At 44.8% G+C, this 18,422-nt stretch overlaps 1 long non-coding RNA gene across 3 annotated transcripts; it reads left to right on the top strand.

The window, feature by feature from the left end:
* Nucleotides 1-510: 510 nt before the first annotated feature.
* Nucleotides 511-3,803, top strand: LOC118388655 (uncharacterized). 3 transcript variants are annotated; one of them, XR_008144610.1, is made up of 4 exons: nt 539-634; nt 822-1,133; nt 1,224-1,326; nt 1,570-3,803. It is a non-coding gene; the product is annotated as an uncharacterized LOC118388655 (long non-coding RNA). The 3 variants fall into 3 exon arrangements; XR_004826592.2 differs by having other exon boundaries at nt 511-609; nt 822-1,326; XR_004826591.2 differs by having other exon boundaries at nt 822-1,326.
* The last annotated feature ends 14,619 nt before the right edge of the window (nt 3,804-18,422 follow it).

Raw genomic sequence — 18,422 nt, 5'->3', positions numbered from 1 at the left:
TATTGATGTTTATTTATTTTACTGTTACAACACTGTATATAGACATAATATGACATTTGAAATGTCTTTATTCTTTTGGAATTTCTGTGAGTGTAATGTTTACTGTTTATTTGTATTGTTCATTTCATTTTTGTTTATTATCTACTTCACTTGCTTTGGCAATGTTAACATATGTTTCACATGTCAATAAATTAAATTAGAGGGAGAGAGAGAGAGAGAGAGAGAGAGAGAGAGGGAGGATGGCTCCAAGTAAACAGACTACCCATATTTACTATAGCTTTTGTTTGTAGTGTTACCTATTTAAGTGTGTGTGTGTCGTCTTGTCGAACCCGTCGCTGTACAGATCCGAGGACACTCTTATCAGAGACGGAAAACCATTGAGCTTTGAAACAGGATAAAATAGGCATACTTCTGTGTTCCCGTAGAAACATGCCATTTGATATTAGTGCAGTCAACGGTAGGTGGTGCTGTTTACATGAAACAAAAAGCACCACCTCGTTTAGAATGGCTGGTAGCCTATCTGCGTGGAACTACCACTCCCAGAATGCAATTGCTTGGCTTTGTTGCCGGAAAACATCCGTTCAGGATGAACAGACATGAACTCCAAAGGTACAGAGCAACTACAGCGACAAAGGTGCTGTTTTAAATACAGTAATACGTTCTGGTATAAGAGAGCTGCGCATTATATCACTGTTATGCCTACTTTAAAATAACTCGTAATTTGTGTGTATGTGGATATTGAATGTAATAGGCACTAACGTTGAGGGCTAACTGAGTTAGCACTCCCATTAATAATCTAAATACCATTGCTTTCTTTGCAGAGATGGAAAGGGAGTTGTGGAGAAGGACGAACCGGAGGAGAACCACATTTGTTCACTCACACTGGGTCAGGTGGTCAATGTTGTACGGTTCCATGGTAGCCTCCGGTTTTCTGCACGTGGAGTTGGAGCTGAAAGTTCACCTTCGCCACCTGTCGTTTAGTGAGCCCGTGCGCTACAATCCACTGGAGTATGCCTGTGAACTGCACTGCTGCTTCGATTAGACATACTGTTGCTGCGGACAGACGATTCCCTTCGGCTGTCAGCTGCGTCTGTCCGATGAACCCGGGACGCTTCGGCATGGCTCAGGCCGGGGTAAGGATGTGCAAGCAGGTCAACGAATGCTGGTGGTTTGTTAGCCTAGTTCATCCATTCAAGGCCCCTCTACCCTGCACTCTTTCCAAGGTCGTGGATTGCCACTGGAATGCTCGTGATTTGTTAGCCTAGTTCTTCCATCCAAGGCCCCTCTACTCTGCATTCTTTCCAAGGTCATTGTAAGTGGCAAAAGGTAAATAGTGGAGATTTTGGTTGATAGAGGATAATATAAACTCTTATCATGTATGAATACTGGTAATTATCATCTTCACCATTGCAGAATGAAAAGGTCTGGAATTGGGATGAAAATGATATTAAAGGGTACACATGAAGAATGTTTAAATAACATTGTCCACTCTGTTTGAATCTGATCAAATTCAAGGTAAAGTAGAGTATTGTATTATTATCCACCTAATCATCAGTCCTCTGCTCTCAGGTCCCCGTTGTTAAGGTGAACCATGCCCATGATTGGCTGAAGATCACTGGTGAGGTGGGACATCCCCCTTCGGAGCACCCAAAGTGACTAATTAAAGGCATGACCTGCATTCAGAGGGAAGTGAGAGTCACCCATTTCTGGAACTTCTTCCGCAAGCTGTGTGCTGAGCCAGCTGTATTATTCTGCCATTTCTTCGTACACAACCCGTGCCCACGTGTTCATGGGTACCACTGGCAAGAACCTGATGCCCCCCCGAGCTAGTCATTGGGGAATGTGAGGCCCTCCTGTGCCCCCTGTGACATAGCACTGTGCCAGGCCGTGGCTGCCCTGGGCGTGACCTAGGGGTTGGGGGTTGCAGAGCAGCAAGCTGCGGGCATGGAGGTACGAGTGGCGGGCATCATGCACTCCTCTGCTGGGAGGCGGTGTCCAAGGCCAAACTGGAGGAACAAGGTGTCCTATCCCTACTGAGCACATAACCTCTTGCCAAGCAGCCTCCATGAACAATGCAGTTTGCTGGCCTGGGGGTAGGAGTTGCCTTAGATCAGCATCTAGGGGCAATGTTTGATGGGATCACTATCCTCCACTGTACCTTAACTTGAACACACTCACATTGTGTTTACAAATTGTTCAATGACTCATCACTCTGCTGTAACATTGCTGTCAGATGGTGTTGTCCTGCCTCTCTGCTCTCCCAGGCCCTCTCACACAGCAGTCCCCGGTTAAGCAGCATTTCCCCCAGAGCTCTCATGTTTATAGGCCATGTGGAAGCATACTGCATCACAATGACTCTCCTCAGATCCAGTTATATCCATTACAGAGAAGATAAATGTCTGTATTTACCTCACTGTGGTGTGTACTGCCTCGCAGCATGTAGACAGCTGTCCTGTCTCTGACCTCTGACCTTTGTGAGGACATTCTGTAGCATATTACCTTGAAGCAATTACACCCAGATCTGGCTAAGAAATACCTCACTACATATTCCAGGTAAACGTAGTTTGTCAATCACACCTCCTAATGAGTTTTCTATTCCCTCACCCAGTCTCAAACAGCAGAGCTTGTTACCAATAATGACCCGCTATTATGAAGAGCCATGACTTCATGTTGCCTTCATGATGTAGCCCAGTGGGGCGTGATCCTTGGGGGGGACGTGAGGGTTCGGGAGGAGGGGCATGTCCCCCACCCCCCCCAAAAAATATATATGCAGGGGTGTTCCCCAATGAGGAACGGGGCCCGAGTGAAAACGTTTGGGGAACCACTGATTTAGCCTGAGGCTAATGACATCTTACTCTCAATTTAAACCAGGGTCCTTCTTGTGGTCATTATGGTAGTTGTTCTTGTTTCCCACTTGGTCTCAGCAGTGGTTTGCAAATTGGGAGTGAATGTAGACTAGTTTCAGTTTTTTTGTAACAACATTGCAATAGCAATGTTTCTCCTTTGACCAATTTAGTACATGTTCAAGCCAATGATTGAACTTTGCTGATGCTGTATGTATGTGGATGCCCTGTCCTTACCTTTGTTACATCTTGGAAGGATTTCTGCAGTCTCTTCCTCTGTTGGCATCCTACCATTAATACTAAGAAAGTTCTGACTGTCAATGTCCTACTGTTTACCCACACTAGTGCATAGTACTTGTAAAGCCCTCTCTGTAACGTACACCCCATTAGGTAATGTATGAATAAGACTAAGCCCTTGTTGATGACATAAAGGGCACTCAAATGTTCTTGCACTATGTTGTTGTACCACTCAGGTTAAGCTTGTAATGGAGGTTAAGCTTGTAATGGAAAAGGGGCTCAAGTGTACAGTCCTCCTTGCAGGCTCCTCTCCAATGATGCTTCCTCCCTTACACACCATTCTGAACAACTCAGACAAAATGCCACATAGCGGGTGATCGTGTGTGTGTGTGTGTGTGTGTGTGTGTGTGTGTGTGTGTGTGTGTGTGTGTGTGTGTGTGTGAACCTAAATCAGGTGGTCCCTTAATAAGAATGACATTTTTCTATATGCATGGGATTCATCTTATACTATGGGATTGTGATGTACTTTAGTTTGTACTTGAAGTTAGTGTTTTGTTTTAAAGATTTTTGTCTTGTCCATGTTTTCTTTAAATAGATGTACATTTCTCATTGCCTTGAGTTTTCTCTGGCATTGTTATAATGAATGTTTTTGCACATTAACTCATTTCCACTATGTTGCAATTATTTTGTAAGGCAATAAATGGAATAAATACTGCATTCTCATTATTAGATTTTTTTGATCAGCCGGTTATTATTATTATACTCTATGGCTTAGTGAGTCATTACACAGTGGTGCTGTGTAACAACATGCTAACAGAATGTTGTAACTAAATTGCACTGTCATAAGCAACTTTAGTGTAAAGGACTTCCATGAATACTCTCTGTTCCTCTTTTGACTCGAAGGACAATGTCTCCCAGTCACCTGGAGTTTGTGGTGTGATGTTGTTTGTCTTGATCCTGGATAATGAATACATCATACACACCAGTGGCGGCCCTCTCCACTGCAGGGTGCATGTGTGAGAGAGAGGAAAGGGGCTGCCATCTTAACGGAGTTTGTCAAGAGGACATGTCTGTCTGGGGAGGGCTTGTTGAGGCGGGACTGGGTGTCTGTAAAATGGCCATTATTTCTCTCTCACACACAAACTCTCTCTCTCTCTCACTCTCTTACTTCAAAGCACCTGCAGTCACACATTCAAAGTCACATACATTCAAATGCAGGCACTCTATCTGAACACTCGTCTCTGCCGTGACACATGTAGTCATGTATGTGTGCATTCTCACATCCTCCCCCACGCTCACTCACACACACACACACACACACACACACACACACACACACACACACACACACACACACACACACACACTTTCATATAATACAGTCACAAAAACGCACACAAGCTCCCTTGCATTCTTTATCTCTCTCATACACACAATAAACACACACTGGCACAACACCACAGGGCTGAGAGAGCACAGCTGCAGCTCCCTAATGACTCCCATCCCGCTCTGCTTTGTGCCGCATTATTAATTAGCTCAATGAGCCTTGCCAATGGGACGCGGATCTGTGGATTAAAGTCCTGCAGTACAACACACACAAACACACACACACTCACTCCACAGTAAGCACCCCCCTGTGTGCTGGGGTATGGGCTCTGGCTGTGGGTTTGGGTGAAGTTCAGCTGCTGTGCTGTGGAGAGAAAACGGCCTGGCAAGATGGTGGCTGACAATAGAGGGGTTTGTTTTATGCCGCAGTATTCCATACATCTGTTTTGACACACAAATGTTGCTCATACAGGTAACTTCCACAGTAATGGAAACACTTGCATAAATGAGGGTTACTAAGTATATTGAAAGCAGGTGCTTCCACACAGGTGTGATTACTGAGTTAATTAAGCAATTAACATCCCATCATGTTTTGGGTCATGCAACAAAGACGCTGGTCAGGCCATTATTTAGGTTACCATGGCTATGCCCCCATAGGATGACAATGCTCCATCCACAGAGCACGAGTGGTCACTGAATGGTTTGATGAGCATGAAAACGATGTAAGCCATGGCCTTCTCAGGCACCAGATTTCAACCCAACTGAACACTTATGGGAGATTTTGGAGTCGCGCCTGAGACGCTGTTTTCCGTCAACAAAACACAAAAGGATGGAATTTCTCATGGAAGAATGGTGTCGCATCCGTCCGATAGAGTTCCAGGCACTTGTAGAACTTATGCCAAGGTGTATTGAAGCTGTTCTGGTTTGTGGTGGCCCAACGCCCTGTTAAGATACTTTGTTGGTGTTTCCTTTATTTTGGCAGTTACCTAAAGGTAAAACACACATAGGTACATTCAGCATTATGGTAAATGAGGGAAGAAAATACCTCCTCAAATATGGTCCAGTCTAATGCTTTAATCGATGCGGTTGTTTCTCAAGTGCGTCATTTGCCATTTCAAGATGGATCCCTTCAACATGTGTTTGACTTGGTATTTGTAGCTTGCTTGTTGCTCCAGCTCCAGAAGTAACTTAGCCATTCATTGTAGTCATTGGGCTCAGTAGAGTTGCAATTTTCTCTAGTTTTCATGTCAATTAACTAATTACATTCCGGTATTACTCATTATATTAATAAAGTCTGATTTAATCAGCAAATACGATAGTCAGTTTAGAAAAGGTTAAGGTTACAAGATTGTGTACATATGTCTGTGTTGGCAAAATCACTACATATCCCATCGAGCCAAGTGGGGAGAGGCTGCCCGTAGTCACAGTTCCAATACCAGTCAGAAACCCAATCCACCCTATCTAACCCAATCCACCAGTGATGCTGGTGGATCTCAAAACTGAACTTAGGTCCGCGTTAAGTAGCACTGAGGAAGTTCGATTAGACTGAACCAGGGTAAATCGTGCTATGGGCCGTCACGTCGCCGGGCAAAAGTGGGTAGGGAAGAACGCCCTGCTCAAATCGAGCATCACCGGGCCATAATGTCAACAAAACAGCATGATGAATCATTCAGAAACATAAACCATGTATTTTTTACATAAATGTTCATAGCAGTTTTCCTGTGGAAAGCAGGTAAAGCCCCACCCAGCCTAGGAATGGGCGGGGGGGGGAACAGGTTTTGTACCTCGTTTCCCTCCTTCAAGGAACAGTAGTTATAGTCATATTGTTATGTTCCCTTTCAGTCAGTCAACTTTGGTACAACACACTATGGTGAATATAATCACGCCACAAGCTGACACCAACAGATACTAAATTAAATTCCCCATGGCAGACCACCCAAACCTGACCCCACCAGATGCGTCAGTCTGGGTATTGCAAACATGGCCCGCTGCCTAGTGACTTTCCCCTGTCGCAACCGTAAGCGCACTGTGTGATATACTGGGAGCAGTGACATCCAAACGATACAACCTCACAAAGGTGTGTGGTGATGCCCAACTCGCCTCAGCGCAAATATCTCCTATAGGCAACCCTTTAAACAATGCCCAAGATGCTGCCAGACCCCTGGTGGAGTGGGCGCGTACACCGTTAGGCCACCCTTGCCCTTTGCTGCTGTATGCCAGGGAAATAGCCTCATCAATCCACACACAATACCCCATAATGACAAAGTAAAAACAGGTTTTTAGAAATATTTGCAAAAAAATAATAAAAACATGGAAAGTAATTCAGACCCTTTACTCAGTACTTTGTTGAAGCACATTTGGCAGCGATTATAGCCTCAAGTCTTCTTGGGTATGACGCTACATGCATGGCACACCTGTATTTAGGTAGTTTTTCCCATTCTTCTCTGCAGAAAAGCTCTGTGAGGTTGGATGAGGAGCATCGCTCTACAGCTATTTTCAGGTTTCTGCAGAGATGTTTGATCGGGTTCAAGTTCAGGCTCTGGCTGGGCCACTCAAGGACATTCAGAGATTTGTCCCGAAGCCACTCCTGCGTTGTCTTGGCTGTGTGCTTAGGGTTGTTGTCCTGTTGGAAGGAAGGTGAACGTTCAAGTCATGAGCACTCAGGAGCAGGTTTTCATCAAGGATCTCTCAGCACTTTGCTCCCAGTCCCTGCCTCTGAAAAACATCCCCACAGCATGATGCTGCCACCACCATGCTTCATCGTAGGGATAGTGCCAGGTTTCCTCCAGACGTTGCTCTTGGCATTCAGGCAAAAGAGATCAAACATGGTTTCATCAGACCAGATAATATTGTTTCTGATGGTTTGAGTCCTTTAGGTGCCTTTTGTCAAACTCTAAGCAGGCTGCATAGATGATTGTCCTTCTGGAAGGTTTTGCCATCTCCATAGAGGAACTCTGGCGAAACTCTGGAGCTCTGTCAGGGTGACCATCGGGTTTCTGGTCACCTCTCTGACCAAGGCCCTTCTCCCCGGATTGCGCAGTTTGGCTGGGTGGCCAGCTCTAGGATGAGTCTTGGTGGTTCCAAACTTCTTCTATAATGATGGAGGCCACTGTGTTCTTGGGGACCTTCAATACTGCAGAAATGTTTGGGTAGCCTTCCCTAGATCTGTGCCTCGATATAATCCTGTCCCGGAGCTCTACTGACAATTGCTTCTACCTCATGGCTTGGTTTTTTCTCTGACATGCACAGTCAACTGTGGGACCTTTTATAGATACGTGTGTGCATTTCCAAAACATGTCCAATCAATTGAATTTACCACAGATGAAACATCTCAAGGATGATCAATGGAAACAGGATGCACCTTAGCGACGTTTTGAGTCTCATAGCAAAGGGTCTGAATACTAATGTAAAAATAATTTCTAAAAACTTGTTTTTGCTTTGTCATTATGAGCTATTGTGTGTAGATTGATGAGGAAAAACAAATAATTAATCAATTTTAGAATAAGGATGTAACGTAACAAATGTGGAAACATTGAAGGGGTCTGAATACTTTCCAAATGCACTGTACAATCCTGGAATCAGCTTTAACTGTCAATAGTAACACAAAGCTTAAAACGATGTTTGAATGAGAAACACAGAAAATAAATTAGGTCACTTCCAGACATTCCTCACCACCCTATATACTGTAGTATTCACGATAGTGTTTTTGTAGAAATTACTCTCGTGTTAACTATTGTTTTAAAAAATATACATTTTTGACAAAGAAGTGGAGTCTTTCTACTTGAGGAAACCTAATGGAGAAAGACTAAAGAACACACAGCATTCCAGCTGGGAGTCAGGAATCAAGTTCAGGGAGTGAATAATTTAATGAATAAATTAAAACATAATACAAAACAAGAAACACGAACACAGACATGAAACTGGAACAGAAACAATGATGCCTGGGGAAGGAACCAAAGGGAGTGACATATATAGGGAAGGTAATCAGGGAAGTGATGGATTCCTAAGGAGTCTGATGACGCGCAGGTGTGTGTAACTATGGTGACAGGTGTACACCCTAACGAGCAGCCTGGTGACCTAGAGGCCCGGAGAGGGAGCACACGTGACAGTACCCCCTCCCCGACGCGCGGCTCCAGCCGCAGGATGCCGACCAAAATGACGATCCCGGGATCAGAAGCAGGCCGGCGCGGGAAACCTGTCAGTCCGGCTGAGACGTGGGAGCATGGCGACCTAGAGCGCCGGAGAGAGCATACATGATGGTACCCCCTCCCCGGCATGTTCAGCTCCAGCCGCAGGACGCCAACCAAAGGGACGATCCCGGGGATCAGGGGCCGGATTCACAAAACATTACTTACGAAAAAACTTAAGAAGCTGCTTAAAACAAAAAAAGAAAAACTTCATAAGATAGTTCATAAATACAATTCCTCAAAATGTTCTTAGGAATTCATAGTTTTCTTAGGAATTTAGTGATGTGCTAGAAACGAATAAATAAGCCTATGTGACGGGGATGATAGGATTTGGCCCACTATAATAAAGTGTTAATATTTACATTTTATTATATCAACTTTTTTACTTTATGTCTCGAGAATAAAAATGTTTTAGTTGGCTCGCGAACCCTTTATACACACACAAAAAATGTTATTTTTCACATATTGTAGCCAGACTAACGTTAGCTACTGTACATCAAAATCAAAAATGGATAACCAAGGAAAGCGCAATAAAAACTTCAGCAAACAAGAGTTTGAAATGATGGTGAAGGAAATAGCAGCCAGGAAAAGGTTGTTGTTGGGGAGACTTGATGACTGCGGGGTCACTGCAGACATCAAAAAGAGAGGTTGCTGTATTTAAATATCTGGTAGCCAACTGTGTCTGTGGTGCAAGAATACGTTCATGTTTACAAAAGTATCCATTCATCTCAAGAGGGTTTAGCTGTCCTAAAGTTAAGTACATTTCCAAGAAGAAATCCTAAAGCATTATTATCAAGAATCCCATTTCTTCTTAACTTATTTCTTAGGAATAACCAGGAAAAACTTTAAGAACATTTTCAATAACTTTATTGAGGAATAGAAACTTTGCTTAAATTTCTTCTTAAGTCTATAGTTAAGGAAAAAATGGCAGTTAAGAATACATTTATTTTTAAAACTTCTTAGGGCTGCAATCCCGTTTAACGGGATCGATATGACAACAGCCAGTGAAAGTGCAGGGCGCCAAATTCTAAACAACAGAAATCTCATAATTAAAAATTAAATTTCTCTGCTACTCTCTCCTCTTCCATCCTATCATCTCTTCCTCTGCTCAAACCTTCTCCAACCTATCTCCTGATTCTGCCTCCTCAACCCTCCTCTCCTCCCTTTCTGCATCCTTTGACTCTCTATGTCCCCTATCTTCCAGGCCGGCTCGGTCCTCCCCTCCCGCTCCGTGGCTCGACGACTCATTGCGAGCTCACAGAACAGGGCTCCGGGCAGCCGAGCGGAAATGGAGGAAAACTCGCCTCCCTGCGGACCTGGCATCCTTTCACTCCCTCCTCTCTACATTTTCCTCCTCTGTCTCTGCTGCTAAAGCCACTTTCTACCACTCTAAATTCCAAGCATCTGCCTCTAACCCTAGGAAGCTCTTTGCCACCTTCTCCTCCCTCCTGAATCCTCCTCCCCCTCCTCCCTCTCTGCAGATGACTTCGTCAACCATTTTTGAAAAGAAGGTCGACGACATCCGATCCTCGTTTGCTAAGTCAAACGACACCGCTGGTTCTGCTCACACTGCCCTACCCTGTGCTCTGACCTCTTTCTCCCCTCTCTCTCCAGATGAAATCTCGCGTCTTGTGACGGCCGGCCGCCCAACAACCTGCCCGCTCGACCCTATCCCCTCCTCTCTTCTCCAGACCATTTCCGGAGACCTTCTCCCTTACCTCACCTCGCTCATCAACTCATCCCTGACCGCTGGCTACGCCCCTTCCGTCTTCAAGCGAGCGAGAGTTGCACCCCTTCTGAAAAAACCTACACTCGATCCCTCCGATGTCAACAACTACAGACCAGTATCCCTTCTTTCTTTTCTCTCCAAAACTCTTGAACGTGCCGTCCTTGGCCAGCTCTCCCGCTATCTCTCTCAGAATGACCTTCTTGATCCAAATCAGTCAGGTTTCAAGACTAGTCATTCAACTGAGACTGCTCTTCTCTGTATCACGGAGGCGCTCCGCACTGCTAAAGCTAACTCTCTCTCCTCTGCTCTCATCCTTCTAGATCTATCGGCTGCCTTCGATACTGTGAACCATCGGATCCTCCTCTCCACCCTCTCCAGTTGGGCATCTCCGGCGCGGCCCACGCTTGATTGCGTCCTACCTGACAGGTCGCTCCTACCAGGTGGCGTGGCGAGAATCTGTCTCCTCACCACGCGCTCACCACTGGTGTCCCCCAGGGCTCTGTTCTAGGCCCCTTCCTATTCTCGCTATACACCAAGTCACTTGGCTCTGTCATAACCTCACATGGTCTCTCCTATCATTGCTATGCAGAACACAATTAATCTTCTCCTTTCCCCTTCTGATGACCAGGTGGCGATCATCTCTGCATGTCTGGCAGACATATCAGTGTGGATGACGGATCACCACCTCAAGCTGAACCTCGGCAAGACGGAGCTGCTCTTCCTCCCGGGAAGGACTGCCCGTTCCATGATCTCGCCATCACGGTTGACAACTCCATTGTGTCCTCCTCCCAGAGCGCTAAGAACCTTGGCGTGATCCTGGACAACACCCTGTCGTTCTCAACTAACATCAAGGCGGTGGCCCGTTCCTGTAGGTCCATGCTCTACAACATCCGCAGAGTACGACCCTGCCTCACACAGGAAGCGGCGCAGGTCCTAATCCAGGCACTTGTCATCTCCCGTCTGGATTACTGCAACTCGCTGTTGGCTGGGCTCCCTGCCTGTGCCATTAAACCCCTACAACTCATCCAGAACGCTGCAGCCCGTCTGGTGTTCAACCTTCCCAAGTTCTCTCACGTCACCCCCTCCTCCGCTCTCTCCACTGGCTTCCAGTTGAAGCTCGCATCCGCTACAAGACCATGGTGCTTGCCACGGAGCTGTGAGGGGAACGGCACCTCAGTACCTCCAGGCTCTGATCAGGCCCTACACCCAAACAAGGGCACTGCGTTCATCCACCTCTGGCCTGCTCGACTCCCTACCACTGAGGAAGTACAGTTCCCGCTCAGCCCAGTCAAAACTGTTCGCTGCTCTGGCTCCCCAATGGTGGAACAAACTCCCTCACGACGCCAGGACAGTGGAGTCAATCACCACCTTCCGGAGACACCTGAAACCCCACCTCGTTAAGGAATACCTAGGATAGGATAAAGTAATCATTCTCACCCCCTCTTAAAAGATTTAGATGCACTATTGTAAAGTGGCTGTTCCACTGGATGTCATAAGGTGAATGCACCAATTTGTAAGTCGCTCTGGATAAGAGCGTCTGCTAAATGACTTAAATGTAATGTAAATGTAAAATTCCTCAAACATACATGTATTTTATACCGTTTTAAAGGTAATCTTGTTGTTAATCCCACCACAATCCCACCACACCAATTTCAAATAGGATTTACGGCGAAAGCACCACAAACAATTATGTTAGGTCACCACCAAGCCACAGAAAAACACAGCCATTTTTCCAGCCAAAGAGAGGAGTCACAAAAAGCACAAATAGAGATAAAATGAATCACTAACCTTCGATGATCTTCCTCAGATAACACTCATGTTACACAATACATGTATGTTTGGTTTGATAAAGTTCATATTTATATAAAACAATCTGATTTTACATTGGCGCATTACATTAACTCGTTCCAAAAACATCCAGTGATTTTGCATAGCCACATCGATTCAACAGAAATACTCATCATAAATGTAGATGATAATACAAGTTATACACATAGAATTATAGATATACCTCTCCTTAATGCAACCGCTGTGTCAGATTTCCAAAAACCTTGACGGAAAACGCAAACCATGCAATAATCTGAGACAGCACTTACATGATGAATATTCCCTTACCTTTGATGATCTTCATCAGAATGCACTCCCATGAATTGCAGTTCCACAATAAACGCTTGTGCGTTTGGACAAAAACTTCAGAAAAAAAATCAAAAAGTCATATTACGAGGCCTCCCAGGTGGCGCAGTGGTTAAGGGTGCTGTACTGCAGTGCCAGCTGTGCCATCAGAGATTCTGGGTTTGCGCCCAGGCTCTGTTATAACCAGCCGCAACTGGGAGGTCCTTGGGGCGATGCACAATTGGCCTAGCGTCGCCCAGGTTAGGGAGGGGTTGGCCAGTAGGGATGTCCTTGTCTCATCGCTCACCAGCGACTCCTGTGGCGGGCCGGGCACAGTGTGCGCTAACCAAGGTTGCCAGGCGCACAGTGTTTCCTCCGACACATTGGTGTGGCTGGCTTCCGGGTTGGATGCGCTGTGTTAAGAAGCAGTGCGGCTAGGTTGGGTTGTGTATCAGAGGACGCATGACTTTCAACCTTCGTCTCTCCCGAGCCTGTACGGGAGTTGTAGCGATGAGACAAGATAGTATCTACTAAAACAATTGGATACCACGAAAACAGGGTAAAATTTAAAATGTAAAAATTATATTACAGGTCGAAGAAACATTTCAAACTAAGTATAGAATCAATCAGGATGTTTTTATCATAAATCTTCAATAAAGTTCCAACCGGAGAATTCCTTTGTGTTTACAGCAGCAACGGAACGCATGTGGAATGCGCATGACCAGGAAATGGCTCTCTGCCAGTAAGCTGACTCATTCAGCTCTTATTCAGTCCCACAACACAGCAGAAGCCTCATTCAAGTTTCTAAAGATGGTTGATATCTAGTGGAAGCCCTAGGAATTGCAACTTCATTTATATCCCAATGTAAATTCAATAGGGCATGGGTTGAAAATATACCAACCTCAGATTTCTCACTTCCTGTTAGGATTTCTTCTCAGGTTTTTGCTTGCCATATGAGTTCTGTTATACTCACAGACATCATTCAAACAGTTTTAGAAACTTCAGAGTGTTTTCTATCCAATATTAATAATACTATGCATATATTAGCAACTGAGACTGAGGAGCAGGCCGTTTACTCTGGGCACCTTTCATCCAAGCTACTCAATACTGCCCCTGCAGCCATAAGAAGTTTTAAGAAGGTTTTGTGAATCCGGCCCTAGGAGTGGACCGGTCACCCTTGCTGATGCATGGGACCTATCGCTGGCTGGGGCATGGGAACCTGACAGACCGGCTGAGGCAGGGGGGCCTGGCGATCCAGCTGAGGCATGAAAGCCCGACGAGCCGGCTGTATCAGGGGAGCCTGGCGTTCCGGCTGAGGCTTGAGAGCCTGACAAACCAGCGGAGGCAGGGGAGCCTGGCGATCTGTCTGAGGCATGAGAGCCTGTAGCGGCTCCCGGACCCGACGTCATTCCCACCGAAACAAAAAAAACACTCCCTGATGCTTCCCTTAGGTGAGGCGTCATTCACGTGTGTGCTGGGAGTCGGGAAGCAAGTTCAGGGAGTGAATCATTTAATAAATAAATGAAAACAAGAACACACATAAAACTGGAACAGAAACAGTGACACCTGGGGAAGGAACCAAAGGGAGTGACATATATAGTGAAGGTTATCAGGGAACTGGTGACCTAGAGGCCAGAGAGGAAGCACACATGACATCATCTCTTTTCTATAATCTTAATGGAACACAACATATTGTCTATACTTGGCTAGTAGGTTTCTCACTTATTGGTGGCACAAATTGGGATATGGGGGAGGGGAATGAGTGGGTTATATGCAAATGAGGTACTGTAGTATTTACTATATTTAAAAGTGTAGTGTTTTTGCAGAGATTACTGTAGTATTTACTATAGTATTAATCAGTATACTACAACATTCTATATATTTTTTTCTGGTTTTATTTAACTAGGCAAGTCAGTAAGAACAAATTCTTATTTGCAATGACGGCCTACCCCGGCCAAACCCGGACGATGCTGGGTCAATTGTGCGCCGCCCAATGGGACTCCCAATCATGGCTGTATGTGATACAGCCTGGAATCAAACCACGGACTGTAGTGACGCCTCTTGCACTGAGATGCAGTGCCTTAGACCGCTGCGCCACTCAAAAGCCCATAAAGCCCATATAGTAAGTACATTCCACAGCAAATTATACAGTATACTACAGTTTACAACAGAATTCTATAGTAAACTAGTATTTTTTCATGTGAGTGGTATGCGTATGTACATTTCAGCATCTTACTCACAGGAACAAAGGCGCTGGGTGTGCATATTGACAGCCTGACCTGCAGGTGACCCCACGGCCGCGTGAGGAAAGGACAGGGGAGCTTTAGCCGCCTCCGCGCCACTGCCGGCCTGTCAGAGCCATCGATACTGTGATGAATGGAGGCGGCAGTTATTAAACCAGAATTAGAGCAAGGGAGGGAGGGAAGAGAGGGAGGGAGGAGGGGGAGATGGGACAGGTGATAAATTAAGGGATGAGGGGTTCTGCGAGAGAGGATGAAGGAGGTGTGGGTGGAGAGGAGAGAAGGAGAGGAAGGGGGATGTCGAGGGAGGTGGATGGCACAACATCAGCATCATCACTCTTTTTTATACTCCAGGGCCGCCCGTCATATGAGGAGACTGAGGGCACGGGGGTGGCACACCTAACTGATAACCTCCACACAGTCCACACATACAGCAGGAACGTTTTTTTTTAAATGTGCAGTTTTAACCAGCCTCGTGTTTTTGGAAAATCTTCTAGAATATGTCATTTAAAAAACATCCTGCTTATAAGAAAGGGTTACTGTGAAATGCATTACATAGATTCTTGCAAGATGAATGTTATCATTAAAAAAGGATTTAATGTTTAACTTTAATTCTCCTAAGTGTTTTACTTATCATAAGAATTGTTGTTTTAATAAGTCTTGTGTGACTCCCATTTTTCTTAAGCACTTATTTTTTTCCCCGGCTGCAAAGCCCATCAATCATGGTGTGCTCTCGGAGCGTAGGACGGTGTACACATGGCACACACAGATAAGTCATACAGGCTAAGGATATTAGTCGGATCAGCAGGGGGGAAAGAACAGTGAGGGTTCACCGTGCGGTTACAACACGGACATACATGCACACGGTCATATGGGGCATTGATTTTCCCAGGCAAATCCGTTTACCATTGGCCATTACTGTTTTCAGTGTGTCTCGAGAAACTACGAAACGAGACAGATACATCGCCACGTTTCTGCACCGAGCACTGTACTAATCACTTCCCTTCTCCCTTCTCTTCTCTTCCACCTCCACACCCCCACTCCCTCCTTTTTATTAGTGGTTTATTTATCAATGTTTTAGTTAATGTCACTGCTAATTTCTGCCCGGGTTTGTCTTCATTACATCTCTGGAGTCATTAGAAGCAGGGAGAGAGCTGTGTGCTGCTGGGTTATGTAGAGGCACCACACTGCTTCTCACTCACTTACTATGCTAATTCTCTGGCTCGGTCACGGCCTACCTCACTGTACTAACTCAAACCACCCCCAACACTTTAGCAGCAACTTAACTCAGTTTGGCTCCTTCAGTAAATGTGGATTTTGTCTATGTTTAGGCTGAGTTGTCCTGAAACACTAGTTTACTGAGAGGAATGGAAGGTCTTGAATGAATGATACGATGGGACAACTGCTTGTGTGTGTGCGTGTAAGACAGCAAGTTGAAACACATTTGATAGACGTGGCCATTGTATGCAAGGTAAGACGAGACACATTATTAACGTGTATGATTACATTATATATGTGGATCTATATTGAAAAAATCCCCCTTGGTAAAAGCACACCAGCAGAGAAGAGTTTATTGACTAAACATAAAGCTGACGCTATCAAAAGAAGGGGTTTTTATTTAGCGGTGTGTCAGTAAAACCACTGGGGAAGCCAGAAAAAGAAGACATACTACAACCTATGCGTTGTAATAATTGCATTGTTTGCTTTATAACATATTAGTTCATATGCCTTATATGCCTTGCGACCGTGATACATAGGCCTAAGGCCGAGACAATAAGAAGACACCGTTGCAGAATAAATTCAACAACACCTTTGTTTTATCACAAAACCGGAGAGCAACCTCTGTCTGGTGAAGTCCACAAATCATATTGCATGTAACAAACAGTTACATGACCTACAGCATGGTCAAGCAAGTTGATGTTTCCAACATTTTCGGACTACTAAACTACTATTGATTTAGAACCATGGAGAGTTACCGCAAGTTGCAAAGAAAACAGGAGCTGCCTCCACTATTTCAGCATCATTTCAACTTCAACATTTTAACATCATCTATTTGCCTATGCTTAGTCTAATACAGTGACAACTAAAATATACCAAAAACTATTTAGTCTAGTCAACGTAAGCTAAATATGACGTGGCTGTCCATGGTTCTGATTTGTGTGTGTGTGCGTGCGTTCATGTAAGAAAGAATGTTGACTCACCCTAATTGTAGAGAAACGCCAATGCCATCCTCTTCTCTTTCATTATGACGAAACAATCTATGACTGTCATACAGTGCACACTTTTATTTTTTATTTTATTTGATTTATTTCACCTTTATTTAACCAGGTAGGCAAGTTGAGAACAAGTTCTCATTTACAATTGCTACCTGGCCAAGATAAAGCAAAGAAGTTCGACACATAACAACACAGAGTTACACATGGAGTAAAACAAACATACAGTCAATAATACAGTAGAACAAATAGGTCTATGTACAATGTGAGCAAATCAGGTCAGATAAGGGAGGTAAAGGCAATAAATAGGCCATGGTGGCGAAGTAAATACAATATAGCAATTAAAACACGGGAATGGTAGATTTGACAGTAGATGAGTGTGCAAAGTAGAAATACTAGGGTGCAAAGGAGCAAAATAAATAAATAAATACAGTAGCGGAAGAGGTAGTTGTTTGGGCTATTTATAGATGGGCTATTACATTTACATTTACATTTAAGTCATTTAGCAGACGCTCTTATCCAGAGCGACTTACAAATTGGTGCATACACCTTATGACATCCAGTGGAACAGCCACTTGCATGTACAGGTGCAGTGATCTGTGAGCTGCTCTGACAGCTGGTGCTTAAAGCTAGTGAGGGAGATAAGTGTTTCCAGTTTCAGAGATTTTTGTAGTTCATTCCAGTCATTGGTAGCAGAGAACTGGAAGGAGAGGCAACCAAAGGAAGAATTGGCTTTGGGGGTGACAAATGAGATATACCTCCTGTAATGCGTGCTATGGGTGGGTGCAGCTATGGTGACCAGCGAGCAGAGATAAGGCGGGTCTTTACCTAGCAGGGTCTTGTAGATGACCTGGATCCAGTGGGTTTGGCGACGAGTATGAAGTGAGGGCCAGCCAAAGAGAGCGTACAGGTCACAGTGGTGGGTAGTATATGGGGATTTGTTGACAAAACGGACGGCACTGTGATAGACTGCATCCAATTTGTTGAGTAGGGTGTTGGAGGCTATTTTGATAATGACATCGCTAAAGTCGAGGATCGGTAAGATGGTCAGTTTTACGAGGGTATGTTTGGCAGCATGAGTGAAGGATGCTTTGTTGCGAAATAGGAAGCCAATTCTAGATTTAACTTTGGATTGGAGATGTTTTATGTGAGTCTGGAAGGAGAGTTTAGAGTCTAACCAGACACCTAGGTATTTGTAGTTATCCACATATTCTAAGCCAGAACCGTCCAGAGTAGTGATGCTGGATGGGTGGGCAGGTGCAGGCAGTGATCGGTTGAAGAGCATATATTTAGTTTTACTTGTATTTAAGAGCAGTTGGAGGCCACGGAAGGAGAGTTGTATGGCATTGAAGCTCATTTGGAGATTTGTTAACACAGTGTCCAAAGAAGGGCCAGAAGTATACAGAATGGTGTCGTCTGCATAGAGGTGGATCAGAGACTCACCAGCAGCAAGAGCTACATCATTGATATATACAGAGAAGAGAGTCGGCCCAAGAATTGAACCCTGTGGCACCCCCATAGAGACTGCCAGAGGC

This window comes from Oncorhynchus keta, chromosome 10 (assembly GCF_023373465.1).
Source record: "Oncorhynchus keta strain PuntledgeMale-10-30-2019 chromosome 10, Oket_V2, whole genome shotgun sequence".
Taxonomy (NCBI): domain Eukaryota; kingdom Metazoa; phylum Chordata; class Actinopteri; order Salmoniformes; family Salmonidae; genus Oncorhynchus; species Oncorhynchus keta.
This window is presented reverse-complemented; position numbering and strand designations above follow the sequence as displayed.